The 13,201-nt window shown below is 45.3% G+C and overlaps 1 long non-coding RNA gene across 1 annotated transcript; it reads right to left on the bottom strand.

The window, feature by feature from the left end:
- Window positions 1-3,692: 3,692 nt before the first annotated feature.
- Window positions 3,693-11,427, bottom strand: LOC143834524 (uncharacterized). Its single transcript, XR_013229796.1, has 4 exons — window positions 11,239-11,427; window positions 8,056-8,160; window positions 6,005-6,192; window positions 3,693-4,271 (listed from the first exon to the last, which is right to left on the bottom strand). It is a non-coding gene; the product is annotated as an uncharacterized LOC143834524 (long non-coding RNA).
- Between the last annotated feature and the right edge of the window lie 1,774 nt (window positions 11,428-13,201).

Raw genomic sequence — 13,201 nt, forward strand, 5'->3', positions numbered from 1 at the left:
GTGGCAGGTCATCATCAGTAAAAACCTCCTTAAAACCCCTAATACAATAAAACCCATCTAAAAAACCAAATGACCCAAACCAACCCAACCCAACTAATCCAAGTGGCGGCAGCACTACAACCCAACAGATATCTTGAGGAGGAATAAATCACCGCCAAATAACCCTGGAGGGGGGTCTGATCTACCATTGAGGTGCCGGCCTCAACCATAAGCCTGGCAGAAGGGCTCCATTTTGCAGGCCCTGGGGAAAGCTGGTAAATCCCTGGCTTCTGGTTTCACACATGACCTTGATGAGGGAATGGGAGAAATGGGAATTATGCACTTCAAACGGGTGCCGTACCTATGTATTTCCTCCTCACCATGCATACTGCTTCATCATGAAAGTCTTGACAAATCTTGCTACGAGTATAGCAGCTCTGATCAGTCTTAGCACAACACTGGTTGCATTTTAGGGCTTCTCCTGTAAAAGACAAGCATTGTGGATTTTGACTAGTCTTGACAAATACTGTTCTAAAACTGCGGGAGAGACGAGACTGAAGCTAGAAGGGATGTTACCTGGGGCTGAGACTGGACCTTCATGCCAGTGGCAACAATACCAAATTCTGAACATTTCTGTGTGTGCATGTGTACGCATGAATTCATGCACCCAATGAATCACAAGATGCCCCCTTCTAAAAAAAAAGCTCTTACTTTTTTTGGGAAATATAATTTTAATGGGGGGCTATTAATAATATATGTATTTTATGTGGGGTTTTACTATTATGTAGCCCGCCGTGAGATGATTTTGCTGATAGCAGCGGGTAATAAATTTAAATAATTTAGATTTATTGAGAGCCAGTTTGGTGTAGCAGTTAGGAGTGCGGACGTCTAATCTGGTATGTCGGGTTTGATTCTGCACTCCCCCACATGCAGCCAGCCGGGTGACCTTGGGCTCGCCATGGCACTGATCAAACTGTTCTGACCGAGCAGTGATATCAGGGCTCTCTCAGCCTCACCCACCCCACAGGGTGTCTGTTGTGGGGAGAGGAAAGGGAAGGTGAATGTAAGCCACTTTGAGCCTCCTTCGGGTAGGGAAAAGCGGCATATAAGAACCAACTCTTCTTCTTCTTCTAAACATCATCATCATCATCACCATCACCGGTTCAATAGACATTAGGAATCTACATCTATGTCTTAGTGGATACTTTTTCCATGGGACTTACCTCCTGGTCCAAGACAGAGGACAAGGAAGGCTGCAAGTGTGATGTAAATCCACTGGCAGAATCCGTTCCCCATTGGATAGCCTTGGTGTGTGTAGAGAAAATTGAGTGGGCAACCTGCTTTGTATTTCCAGGCAGGGCTGACAGTTGGGAGACACACTAGGTGACCAATAGGCTCAAGTAGAGCTCTTTGGCAACATGTATTATCACAACTCACGAAACAAGCCAACAACAGCACTTATATCATACCAGGTGATACCTTATTGGTTCTGCAGGTCATGTGGTATTTGTGGATTGGAAGCCTGTGTTAACCCCATGTTATCTGCCTACTTCAGCCTTTCTCAACTTTGTTATTGTTGAGAAACCCCTGAAACATTTTCCAGACTTTGAGAAACCCTAGTAGTTGTGCAATCATGTAGAATATGGTTGGGAAGCATAGCTGGTGCCCTCCTCTTCCCACCCCCTCCAGGCCCACCAATGGCCATTTTTGTAGGGGGAGGGCAGGTCAACATGACCATATATGGTCATATGATGAATAAATGTTTAACAAATTTAAAACATATATTAAAATTTTATTCAATCCATTCAGGGGACCCTTCCAGGGCTATCAAGAGATCAGGTCTGGCCTACTTAGACCCCAGATCCTTTTCAAACATACTACTGCCAAGACAAGTCTCACACGTACTGTAGCGATGCATATGATTTTCCCTACCTAAATGGTTTACATGTATCACTATTGAAATTCATTTTAGCCCAGTTTTCTAGCTTGTCAAGATCATCTTGTATTCTGAATCTCTCTTCTGGTTTGTTTGTTACCCCTCCCAGTTTAGTGTCATCTGCAAATTTAATAAGGACCCCCTCTATTCCTTCATCCAAATAATTTATAAATATGTTGAACAACAAAGGGCCCAGGACAGATCCCTGAGGCACTCCACTCATCTCTCCTGATAAGGAACCATTTAAAAGCACTCTTTGGGTGCGATCTGTTAACCTGTTCTTGATTCACCTAACAGTAATAGGGTCCATATCACATTTTAACAACTTGTCAACAAAAATTTCATGTGGTACTTATGAAAAGCCTTACTGATATTAAGATAATCTATGTCTACAGCATTCCCCTGATCTAGCAAGATAGTAACTTTCTCAAAAAAAGAGAGATAAGTCTGACTTGACTTTTTCTTGAGAAAGCCATTCTGACTCTTAGTAATTACAGCCATCTGCTCTAGCTGCTCAATGACTGACCATTTGGTGAGATGTTCTAAAATTTTGCCAGCTGTAGACGTCAAGCTGACGGGTCGGTAGGTATGTGGATCTTCCTTTTTCACACTCTTGAAGATAGGGACAATATTTGCCTGCCTTTGTAGGAGAGCTACAAAGATGGTGAGGTATTTGGAGACAAAGTCGTATGAGGAAAAGTTCAGGAAGCTGAACTTTATGCTGGAGAGAAGACAACTAAGAGATGATATGATAGCCATCTTCAAATAATTGAAGAGATGTCATATAGAAGATGGAGCTGTTTTCTGTTGCCCAAGAGGGTCAGACCAGAACCAATGGAACGAAATTAATTCAAAAGAATTTTTGACTAAACATCCGAAAGAGGTTCCTGAGAGTTAGAGCAGTTCCTCAGTGGAACAGGCTTTCTTTGGAGGTGGTGGTTCTCCTTTGGAAGTTTTTAAGCAGAGGCTAGATAGTCATCTGACAGAAATGCTGATTTTATGAAGTTTGGCATATGGTGAGTGGGTGAGCAGGAAGGGATGTGTCAGTGTTTGACTCTTGTGGCCCTTCCTTACATACCCAGGGAATTGTTGATCGCCACTGTGGGGTGGTAGGTGAATTTCTTCCAGGCCTTATTGGATTCTGGAGATTTTTGATGGGGGGATCACTTGAGCATGAAATTGGAATCAGTGTGGGTGGGCAGGTAGTAGTGAAGTCCTGCATTGTGCAGGGGGTTGGACTAGATGACCCTGGAGATCCCTTTCAACTTTATGATTCTATGATTAATTTCCCCTCTGTTTATGTAGGGGATTGGCTGCCCAATAGTGAGCTATCCCAAGAACTCTTGAGTAGGAGAAGAAAATCTGGACGCTTACTGGACAGTGTATGAGAAGGCACAAACATGAAATACTGTCAGTTATATTGCACTGAACTGCACTGCTTGAACATATAAAAAATAATACAACAAACAAGTTTGAGCAGCTTAGTAGCCCACTGAAATATTGGTGCCTTCCTTGTGACAAGTGAGCAGAATATGTGCCAAAATGGCAATGTGGAAAATAGCACAATGAGACCTTAAAACCTCACTGCACCATCTGTGAACACCACCTTTGCCTTTGTGGCATCTGAAAAATGACTTTAAAAGGATGGCTGTGTCTCTATGGCAAATATGAGGAAACGGTCATGTTGACTGTGGTTCTTGCACTTTGCTAAATGAGGCAAAACTAGTAGGCTGAAACCACTGTTCCCACCAGATTTTGTTTAATATTAGACCCTTGGGGCGATGTGATATTGACAAGTGACTGAAAATAATACAGGATCATAACTACAAGCTTGTTTCGCATTACTAAACCACTGAAGAAGATGTCTCCGAAAATGAGGTTTATACCGAATCTCGTTCTGGCTACTTCATAAAACAGAATGAACATTTAGCCATAAGCATCCAGCTTGGTTTTCTCTTTACCTCTGGACTTGGAAAGACAGCTGATTTCTATTTTGGTGCATAAATGATTGTAGCCCCTGCCACCAAAACAATACATTTTTAAAAATGTCTTGCAGATAAGGAAATACAAGGATAGAAGGGTGGGACCCAGTGAGTTATGCAGAACAATAAACAAATCAGGAGGCACTGGGATGCTTGTAAGGAAGCACAAAGTCGTTGATTCCAGCTTAGTAAGTTGACACACAAAGAATCTTCAATCATCAACACAATATCTTTAATACAAAGGATTACATAGTAAATACTGGGAATCATTAAATATGGATTAAATTTTCGATTGATGAATTCTTAATATGTAGTAAATGGCTTTTAACTGTTAAGCTGTCCAGAGACCACTTGGAGAGGGGTGACCCGAGAGTCTAAAAATAAATAAATAATGTTACTGTACACAATGTTAATAATCTGTACACCGCTAAACAAAAGAGTAAGGCGTTCTGGGGCAGGATGTGTCCGGGATGAGGAAGGGTCCGGATTGGACCCTTCCTCATGACAGACAATTGGAGGGACCAATCGGCAGGCGCGAAGTGCCTGCTGATTGGTCCCTCTGATTCCCAGCCAAAGCAACTGCGAGCCGCGTGCAGTGCGGCTCGCAGTTGCTCCTGGCCTGACACGGCGAGAGGCGCTTCGCACCTCTCACCGTGTCAGGCCGCCGCCCGAGGGAACCCCCGGCAGTCGCGCGGAGAGTGGCTGCCGGGGGCTCCCTGCCCGGGGGCCTGACTTGGCGAGAGGCGCGAAGCGCCTCTCGCTGCGTCAGGCTGCCACCTCTGACAGCCGCCGCGAGCCTTGACGAAGACACCGCCAGCAGAGAAAGCAGGAAGACTCCACAGCCCCACAGCCCTCAAGGTACGCCCTGCTAGCGCCCGCTGCATTTTGACTGCAGCGGGCTTATTTACTAGTATATTATAATAATGTTACTTTCCCCTCCCCCTTGGTCCCAGGATTCAGTACTAGACCTGCCTGGAACCACTGAGTGGTCCACCCCTGGTTCTTCTTCCATCACCAGTCACTGGCTATGTCCTATACTGGTTTTCAACTGCTTGAGACATTGGGAGAAGAGTTTTATATTTTCAACCGCCATTGTTGCTGTAATATTAATGTGTTTTAGGATTGGTTTATTGTTTTAGATGTTTGATCTTATGTGTATTGTGATCCAGCTCTGCTGCGAGTGGCAGTATATACATTTTAAAAATAAATAAATAAATGCACAGAAAAAGATGAGGTAAGATTGGTGACACCGTGCATGTGGACATGGCAGCAGAACCCCTTTTCAAAGGAAATACTTAATCCATGGAGATGGTCGAATGCAAATTCAAGAACAAATTCCCTCAAATAAATGTTCTTTTGCTGAAGGGGTGCTGTAAATTCAGAGTGTCAGGAATGAGACAAAACATTTCATCTGATCTGCAGCCCTTCATGATCTAGGCGTGACATTTCTGAAAGATTACCTCTTCCAATATGTGCCACTGTGTCAGCTATGCTCATCTGGACAAAGTCTGATGAAAGTCAAACCCTGCAAGTGGGTAAGATCAACAGCTGCCCATGCCCGTGTTGGAATATGCAATGTCTGGTGTACAAAGAAGAAGAGAAGAAGACCCTGCAGGGGGCAGCAAGAAGACTGTTAGATAGGATGGTGAGATTGCTACTCTTAGGGGCAATTTCTTACTTCTTCTTGGAAGCCACAGTTCCAGTCTCTCTCTCTTAGTTAGGCATGTAGTCTGCTCCTATATCTGTCTCTCCTCTGCACTATCAAGTACGGTAATTCCTGAATCAGCCTTTATCTACTCTTAAATCATGGAGTGCAACCTCACTGCCTTATTTACTCTGCTAACAGCCCACATATTCCCTGTTGCGGTTCCCAATTTTTTATATAGCCTGCCCAAGGAGGACAGAAGGATGCCCAGACATTTCTCATTCCCCAGAATGTGTAGTATGGAACTGTTCCATGGAGAATTCTCACAATGTTAATAAAATATAAAAATAGACGCAGAAGCATGGGGAAAGGGGTCGAGTGAAAGGCGGAGTCAGTTTTTTAAAAACCTGCAAGTCCAACTCTCATTCTAATTATGACAAAGTGAAGAAGTCAGCTGTGTACCTCAATTCAGGGATGCAAGTCCTCTTTTTGACTTCTCGCTCATTCTCAGTCGAACTACATATTATTGTTACAGAAGTCTCCATGAGAACAACATTTGTATACTTTTGTCATCGTAAACACACCCCAGACTGTGGTTCCACATTTTGAGTCGTCATTATAGCAGGCCTTGATTCTGGCCTCTTGTAACACTGTGAGGAGGGAGAGAAGAGGACATATTTGAATTTAAATAAAGGAAGAAGGATGTGGTGGAAACCCTGGTTGAGAAAGCCAGCCATATATAATCATATATAATCATATATATAAACTCCCACCCATTTGGGAAACTCTTCCAGGGCCATCAAGAAACCCCAGGGCCATCAAGAAACCCATCAAGAAACCCCAGGGCCATCAAGAAACCCATCAAGAAACCCCAGGGCCATCAAGAAACCCATCAAGAAACCCCAGGGCCATCAAGAAACCCCAGGGCTTTGTGAAAGCCTGGTTGAGAAAGCCTGTGACATACAGTGGTATTCAAAGGGAACCATGAAGTAATTCTATGGCTCCATCTAGGTAGAGAAGCCACCTTGGTTTTCGACTGTCCAGTCTAAAAACACAGGCAGGCTCTCCTACTAATTCCTTTTTGTCTGATCCCTATCTGCAAGTGCAGTGCTGCTCTCTCATCCTAGTTAAGTTTTTGACCTGGATTACAAGCCTTCCCACCAAAGATTAATTGGGACAGGAAAGACCAAGAACGATCTGATGAATTCTTTGCAACATGCAGTGGATTTAAAAGAGCCCCATTCTCTATACAGAGGCCCGTTTGCAACAGTAATTGTATGTAAACTGCCCTGAGCCATTATGGGAGGGCAGTATAGAAATTTAAATCTTAGTAACAATGACCTAGGCTAGTCAACCTGTGGTCCTCCAGATGTTCATTGACTACAATTCCCATCAGCCCCTTCCAGCAAACACTGGCAGGGGCTCATGGGAATTGTATTCCATGGACATCTGGAGGACCACAGATTGACTACCCCTGACAACAACAATAAAATTACTGTATGCTAAACCTGAGCCCCAAAAGGAAGCTCCGTTATATTCCTTTCCCAAGCAGAAACGAGGACATAACACAATCCAAATCGAAAGATAGGTCAGAAAGAGGAGAGAGGCATTGCTAAGGTGGCCAGATACAATAGAGGAGGGGTGCTCCATCTTTTAATAAGGTTCGAAAGGGGAGAAGAACTGAGTGGACTAATCTTCTGCAGTAGAACAAAGAAGACTATGTCATTCTTTTACCTAATGCACTGGTGATACTGGAAACCTCCTTTGCTCAAACCAAGCTTATCATAGATTCCAGTGGGTAGCTGGGTTGGTCTGAATCAGCAAAACAACGTATAAGTCCCGTGGCAGCTTTAAGAAGATGTGGGTATGCACCAGAAAGCTTATCTGTAAACCGCTCCGCGGGAGTGGTAATAATAAAGCACTAAGGGCAATGTGGGAGGAGAAAGGGGTGGGGTGAGTCCGCGATAAAAACTCAAAGGGGCCAATCAGGAGCCGCAAAGCGGCTCCTGATTGGCCCCTCCAAGTGTCAGTCCAGGAGGTGAGGGGGCCAGGGGAAGAGCCTTCGGTGCTGGGAAAGGAGTTTTCGGCGCCGGGACATCAGGGGGAGATGGGGGGGAGAGGCTTCCATGCGGCGAAAGGAGCAGGCCCGCCGCGTCTGTGACATGGCGGGCCTGCTCCTTTTGCTGCCTGGAAGCCGGGACCTTGAGGGGGAGGGGACGGGGGAAGGCTTCGGCCCGGCAGGCCCAACAGGAGCCTTGCAAGGCCACCGGGGCCAGCAGCTCCCAGCCTAGCGCCTATTGTATTACAGAATACAATGGGCTTTACCTCTAGTACTGTAAAAAAAATGTTTTGGGTCTTAAAGGTGCCACTGGACTCACACTTTGTTCAAGCTTATCATGTAAAAGATACACCTGTCCAATTGTCCCCTTATGTACCCCCAGTGGAGATGGAGAAGCCATCTGGTCATCCTGGGTTGGCGTCCATAATACATGAATCAAAGCAAAGCTTCTTACGGCCATAAAGTCTAGTGGTCATGCAGCCCACACCGTTGCACGTCTTTCCTTCAGGAAGGCATTTCTCATATTTCCTCCCAGCACAGCTGTGACACGTGACGGCATCTGTTGTAAAAGATGGAGAGTTAATGATTCTGACAGCTCATTGCAAATGTCATTCTTAGTTCAGTGGCCAGCAGGCCAGCTCTCTCTCCTCCTCCTCCTTAAACCGAAAGTGAAATTTCACACATCCCAGTAGGTCATGCCTGGGATTAACCAAGCCATTCCAGCCTCCCTAGAGTTGTCCCGACCTGCAAATGTTTTTTTTCTCTCTCCTCCTTTTGGTATTCCTTCTTGCCCCCACCCCCTAAAAATCAAATTTGAATGATGAGCTGGGTTTGATTCCCCCCCTCCTCCACATGCAGCCAGCTGGGTGACCCTGGTCTGGTCAGAGTCCTTAGAGCTTTCTCAGCACCATTGACCTCTAGAGTGTCAGTTGTGGGGAAAGGATGGGAAAGTGATTGTAAGCCACCTGGGAACTCTTTCACACAGTGAAAGGTAGGGTATAAGAACCAATTCTTCTTCTTCTTCTAACTTTTATGTTTCTTAAAAATATCTTTCTGGTTCTCAGATCTGTAAGTAAGCAGGGACAATCTTATCTTGCTTTAGATTCAGTCAGTAACCTTTTATTGGCATAAAATATGTATAAAACATATGAAAATAGGGTTTAAAATTTCAACAAAATAATAAAATAGGCCATGGGTTTACATAACCGAACAGATCTTAAAATGATTAAATAAACTATAAATGATAAAATACAAGGTAGGCAGAATATTATAAAAGCATCTTAGTGGGACACAGAGTGGTAGCAATTCTGGTGATGCTTGTTGGTTAGATCGACAGCACAAGGTGGGAAGAAGTGGCAGTGGCAACTTGTGAAGGTGGAAAGGATAAAGGTAAAGGTAAAGGTATCCCCTGTGCAAGCACCGGGTCATGTCTGACCCTTGGGGTGACGCCCTCTAGCGTTTTCATGGCAGACTCAATACGGGGTGGTTTGCCAGTGCCTTCCCCAGTCATTACCGTTTACCCCCCAGCAAGCAAGCTGGGTACTCATTTTACCGACCTCGGAAGGATGGGAGGCTGAGGCAACCTTGAGCCGGCTGCTGGGATCGAACTCCCAATCTCATGGGCAAAGCTTTCAAGCGGCTGCCTTACCACTCTGCACCACAAGAGGCTCTTAAAAGGAAAGGATACAAGGTTAGAAGAAGGAAATGGGGAAAGAGGGCTGCAGGATTTTGACTAATAGTTCCTTCTGTGCAGGCCTGCAATCTGTTATCACCATTTCATACCACCTTTCTTCCAGTTAATTCGGCGCAGCTTACACGATTTTGCTCCCTCTTTTTTATTCTAAAGAAAACTCTGGAACAAGTTCGGCTGAGAGACAAGACAACCCCATGGTCACCTTGACAGCTTCATGGCCCAATGGATTTCCCAGGTGCATTAACCGCACTGGTTCTGTTGTACCCCATGTTCTCACACCGAAGTGAGTTAGAACCAGTCACATATATAGAAGAAAGAAACACACTTCACGTAAGGCCACTATTTCGCCACTAATGTGATGGTGGCGAAATTTGTTCGCATCTGTAAAAAAAATCTCTAACGATCTGTAAAAAAAAAAAAAAATCAACTCCTTGAATAAAATCATTGGCTTTAGTGGATTTCCTCACAACAGCAAGAGCATTTTAATTTAGAGAAAGATTTCCTTCCATAATGGAGCAATCAGCAATCAGTGGATTTGCCCCAAGATAACGCAGCCTGAATTCTAGCCTGACGCGAGACCATAGCACAACACTTTATATCTCCTCACACCTTATATGAAAGATAGTTTTAAATTATTCCTAAATCTTATCCCTAGGAAACCCAGAAATATTGCTGTGGTAAGGTTCCTTCCCAGAGCCATAATTTATAACCAGCCTGAAAACAACATCAAACTTACATAATTAAAACAATGTGCGTTAGTGAGATCTTTCTCCTCACCACTTTTAGGTATGTCTTACCTCCTGGTCTGAGGCAAAGAAACACACAGGCTAGAAGAAGGGGAACCTGAGCCACATGCATCCCTACAGTCCCCAGATCAAAGCTGCTCCCCACTGGACAGCTCTTTGGGCTCTCAGAGCTGGGAAGCCTCCTTTCTCTTGCTGCACCAGGCTGGGCTGGCTATTGGTGTGAGGCCAGCTTGGGCTTCCAGCCTGTCATTGGTCAATTTATACTAAGCCATCGTTCAGGCTGGGCAGCCAAGCCAGAGAAAGCAGTTGCATCAAGTGAAATGGGCCTTTCGGGTCACCTTGATACTGCTGTGCATTGACCCTCAGACCATCACCACGGACAGCATGGCCATATCCTCCACCCATTTCCACATGCATGGAGGAACATGTGCAATCAGATTCAAGATTTACAGATTTCAATTAATCTGTTATTGTTTTATGCGGGGGAGGGAAGGTGGGAGGGTGTAGACTGTTCTTGAGATCTAAGCAAGGTTGGTGCTTGGGTGGGAGAGTGTCAAAGAAGACTGCAGAGGAAGGCCATGGAAATCCACCTCACATGCTTTAAAACCCCATTTCTGGGGTTTCTATAAGTCGATTGTCATAGAGCTGTTCCAATTATTCCTTGAATCTAAGGGTTGCCAACCTCCAGGTAGTGGCTGGAGATCTCCTGCTATTAAAGCTACTCTCCAGGCTACAGAGATCAGTTCCCCCGGAGAAAATGGCCATTCTGGAGGGTGGACTCTATGGCATTATACTCCATTATTAAATCTCTCCTGGCCCCTGAGGCTCTATCCTCAAAATCTCCAGGTATTTCCCAGCCTGGAGCTGGCAGCCCTACGGTTGCTATTCATATCCATGGCACCCATCATAGAGTTGGAAGGGACCACCAAGGTCATCTAGTCCAACCCCGTGCACAGTGCAAGAACTCACAACTACTATTTGGTAGGAAGAAGGATATTCTTGATCTGTCGCTTATTGTGGGTGTACTGCATCGTACTGTCACCAGGGTGACCTTTGCCAACAGGAAACCCAGGAAAAACAATGTGTTTCATCAGGGGGAAAAAATACACTTGACCCCCATCATCGCATACAATCCACAACAAAGAGCACCCATGCAAGAAAGGTTTCTCTCTGCTTACTTCATGTAAATGGGACTTACCTCCTGAGGTGACTGAGAGGAAGATACAGACTGCAAGTAGCCAAGCATCAGCCATTAGGAAGAATCCACACTGCATTGAGTACTTCTTTGGCACCGAGAGCCTCATTTGACCTGTTGTCAGTACACAGCTGGGTTTTTATTTCTTGAGCTATATCACTCAGACAAGCCAAGCTGTTCCAAGTAGCTAAACACATCTTGCTCAAATAGAGGAGCCTGGCTGGGTACACCAATCATGTAATGCCGGAAGAGTGCCGATTCTGCGGGGACTTACAGCTGTAATGGCCATGGGGGGGGGGGGTGGCATTCCAGAACAGCAGAAATCCCTTTGACTTGGCTGGATCTCACTTCTTGAAGATAAACTCACAACGCTCTCTGTTCAGACGTGGCTGAAGTTAGACTTAAGCCGGCAATTCTAGTGTCTCTCATTTTTAAAAGGGTGGTTAAGAGAGACCCCCTTCTAATCCCCTTCTAATCCGGCAAACCGTGTTTGATTCCCCGCTCCTCCACATGCAGCCAGCTGGGTGAGCTTGAGCTCATCACAGTCTTGATAGTGCTGTACTGATGGAGCAGTCCTGTCAGAGCTCCCTCAGCCTCATCTAGCTGGCAGAGGGAGGGGAGAGGAAGGGAATATGATTCAAGCAGCTGGGTAGTGAAAAGCAGAGGAGAGAAACCAACTCTTCTTCTGGTCATAACCTAAAGCAGGGGTAGTCAACCTGTGGTCCTCCAGATATTCATGGACTGCAATTCCCATGAGCCCCTGCCAGCAAACGCATTGTAGTCCATGAACATCTGGAGGACCACAGGTTGACTACCCCTGACCTAAAGCATATACGGGGGGGGGGGGGAGTGCCAAGTCCAGGGCTTCAGGTGGGGCTTCCTATTGCCAGCCCTTTCCCTGCTCCTGTTCCCAACTGCAGTGTGCAGAGGTAGTGGGAGGGTGGCAGAAAGGAAGCTCACCTGGGCCCCTCCCTCCAAATCTAGAACCAGCCCTAACTTTGCGTATAAATGTCTCCCTTGTGAGTAACATGCATTTGATGGAGAGCTCCAGTCCACAAAATCTTAGCCTGTGAGCCTTATGACCACCTGTTTGTTTGTTTGTTTGTTTTTTGTCCCAGCACGACTGACTACCTGAAATGCAGCTATCCCCACTATAATTATAAGAGTTACCACACGTGGTAGTGGTCACAGGCACTTGAAGGATTTTAGAAGACAGAGAAACTCGTTGTTAAGTTTTTTGACTACCTGACACAGCGATTGTATGTTAGCATCTGAGCCTCCACAGAGTTTAAATCCAGCAGTCACCTTAACAAGTGGTAAAATTTCACCCAGCTATCAAGCTGTGGTGAAGTCTTGTTCCTTTATTGCAGGGGGAACAGTTTGGATAATAGCCTGAAAGCTATTTTTAGGGTGTTTTGTAGCTGAACAGTGGTATTTGAAGTGGGAACTCACCACGCTCTCTCCTGTCTATCAGCTCTTTTTGTGTGTCGTAGACTTTAGACACATCCACACTCTTTGACAACAGTAACAGGTTTAAAGACATGGCCAACTCTATAGAAGATTCAGGCTGTCAGGCTAGAGCAAATTCCAGTCTGCCTGGGAATAAAGCCCTGGATACAATGGGATCGACTTCTAAGTAAGCACACAAAGATACAGGAAAGCTAAGCTTTTCACACTCCGCACCGGTGTTTCCCAGCCTCAGGGTTACTCCAGCATCCTGGAGGAGTTAAGCTGGTAGGGGGGAAATTAAATTTAATTTTTTTAAAAAGGTTTTCTTAAAGGACCCAGGGTGATTTTCACCTTATGTGGGTAGATCAATCCACCCCTTGCTCAATGATGACCCTGGACCGGGTGAGAAGGGGAGGGGCTCTGAGCATACTTACTGTTGCTGGCTGAGGTTCATCTATCATGGTCAACCCTTTGGTCCTCTTGGGGTTGGTTGGATGTTTATTTTGGAGGGGCTGTT

This window comes from Paroedura picta, chromosome 3 (assembly GCF_049243985.1).
Source record: "Paroedura picta isolate Pp20150507F chromosome 3, Ppicta_v3.0, whole genome shotgun sequence".
Lineage (NCBI taxonomy): Eukaryota > Metazoa > Chordata > Lepidosauria > Squamata > Gekkonidae > Paroedura > Paroedura picta.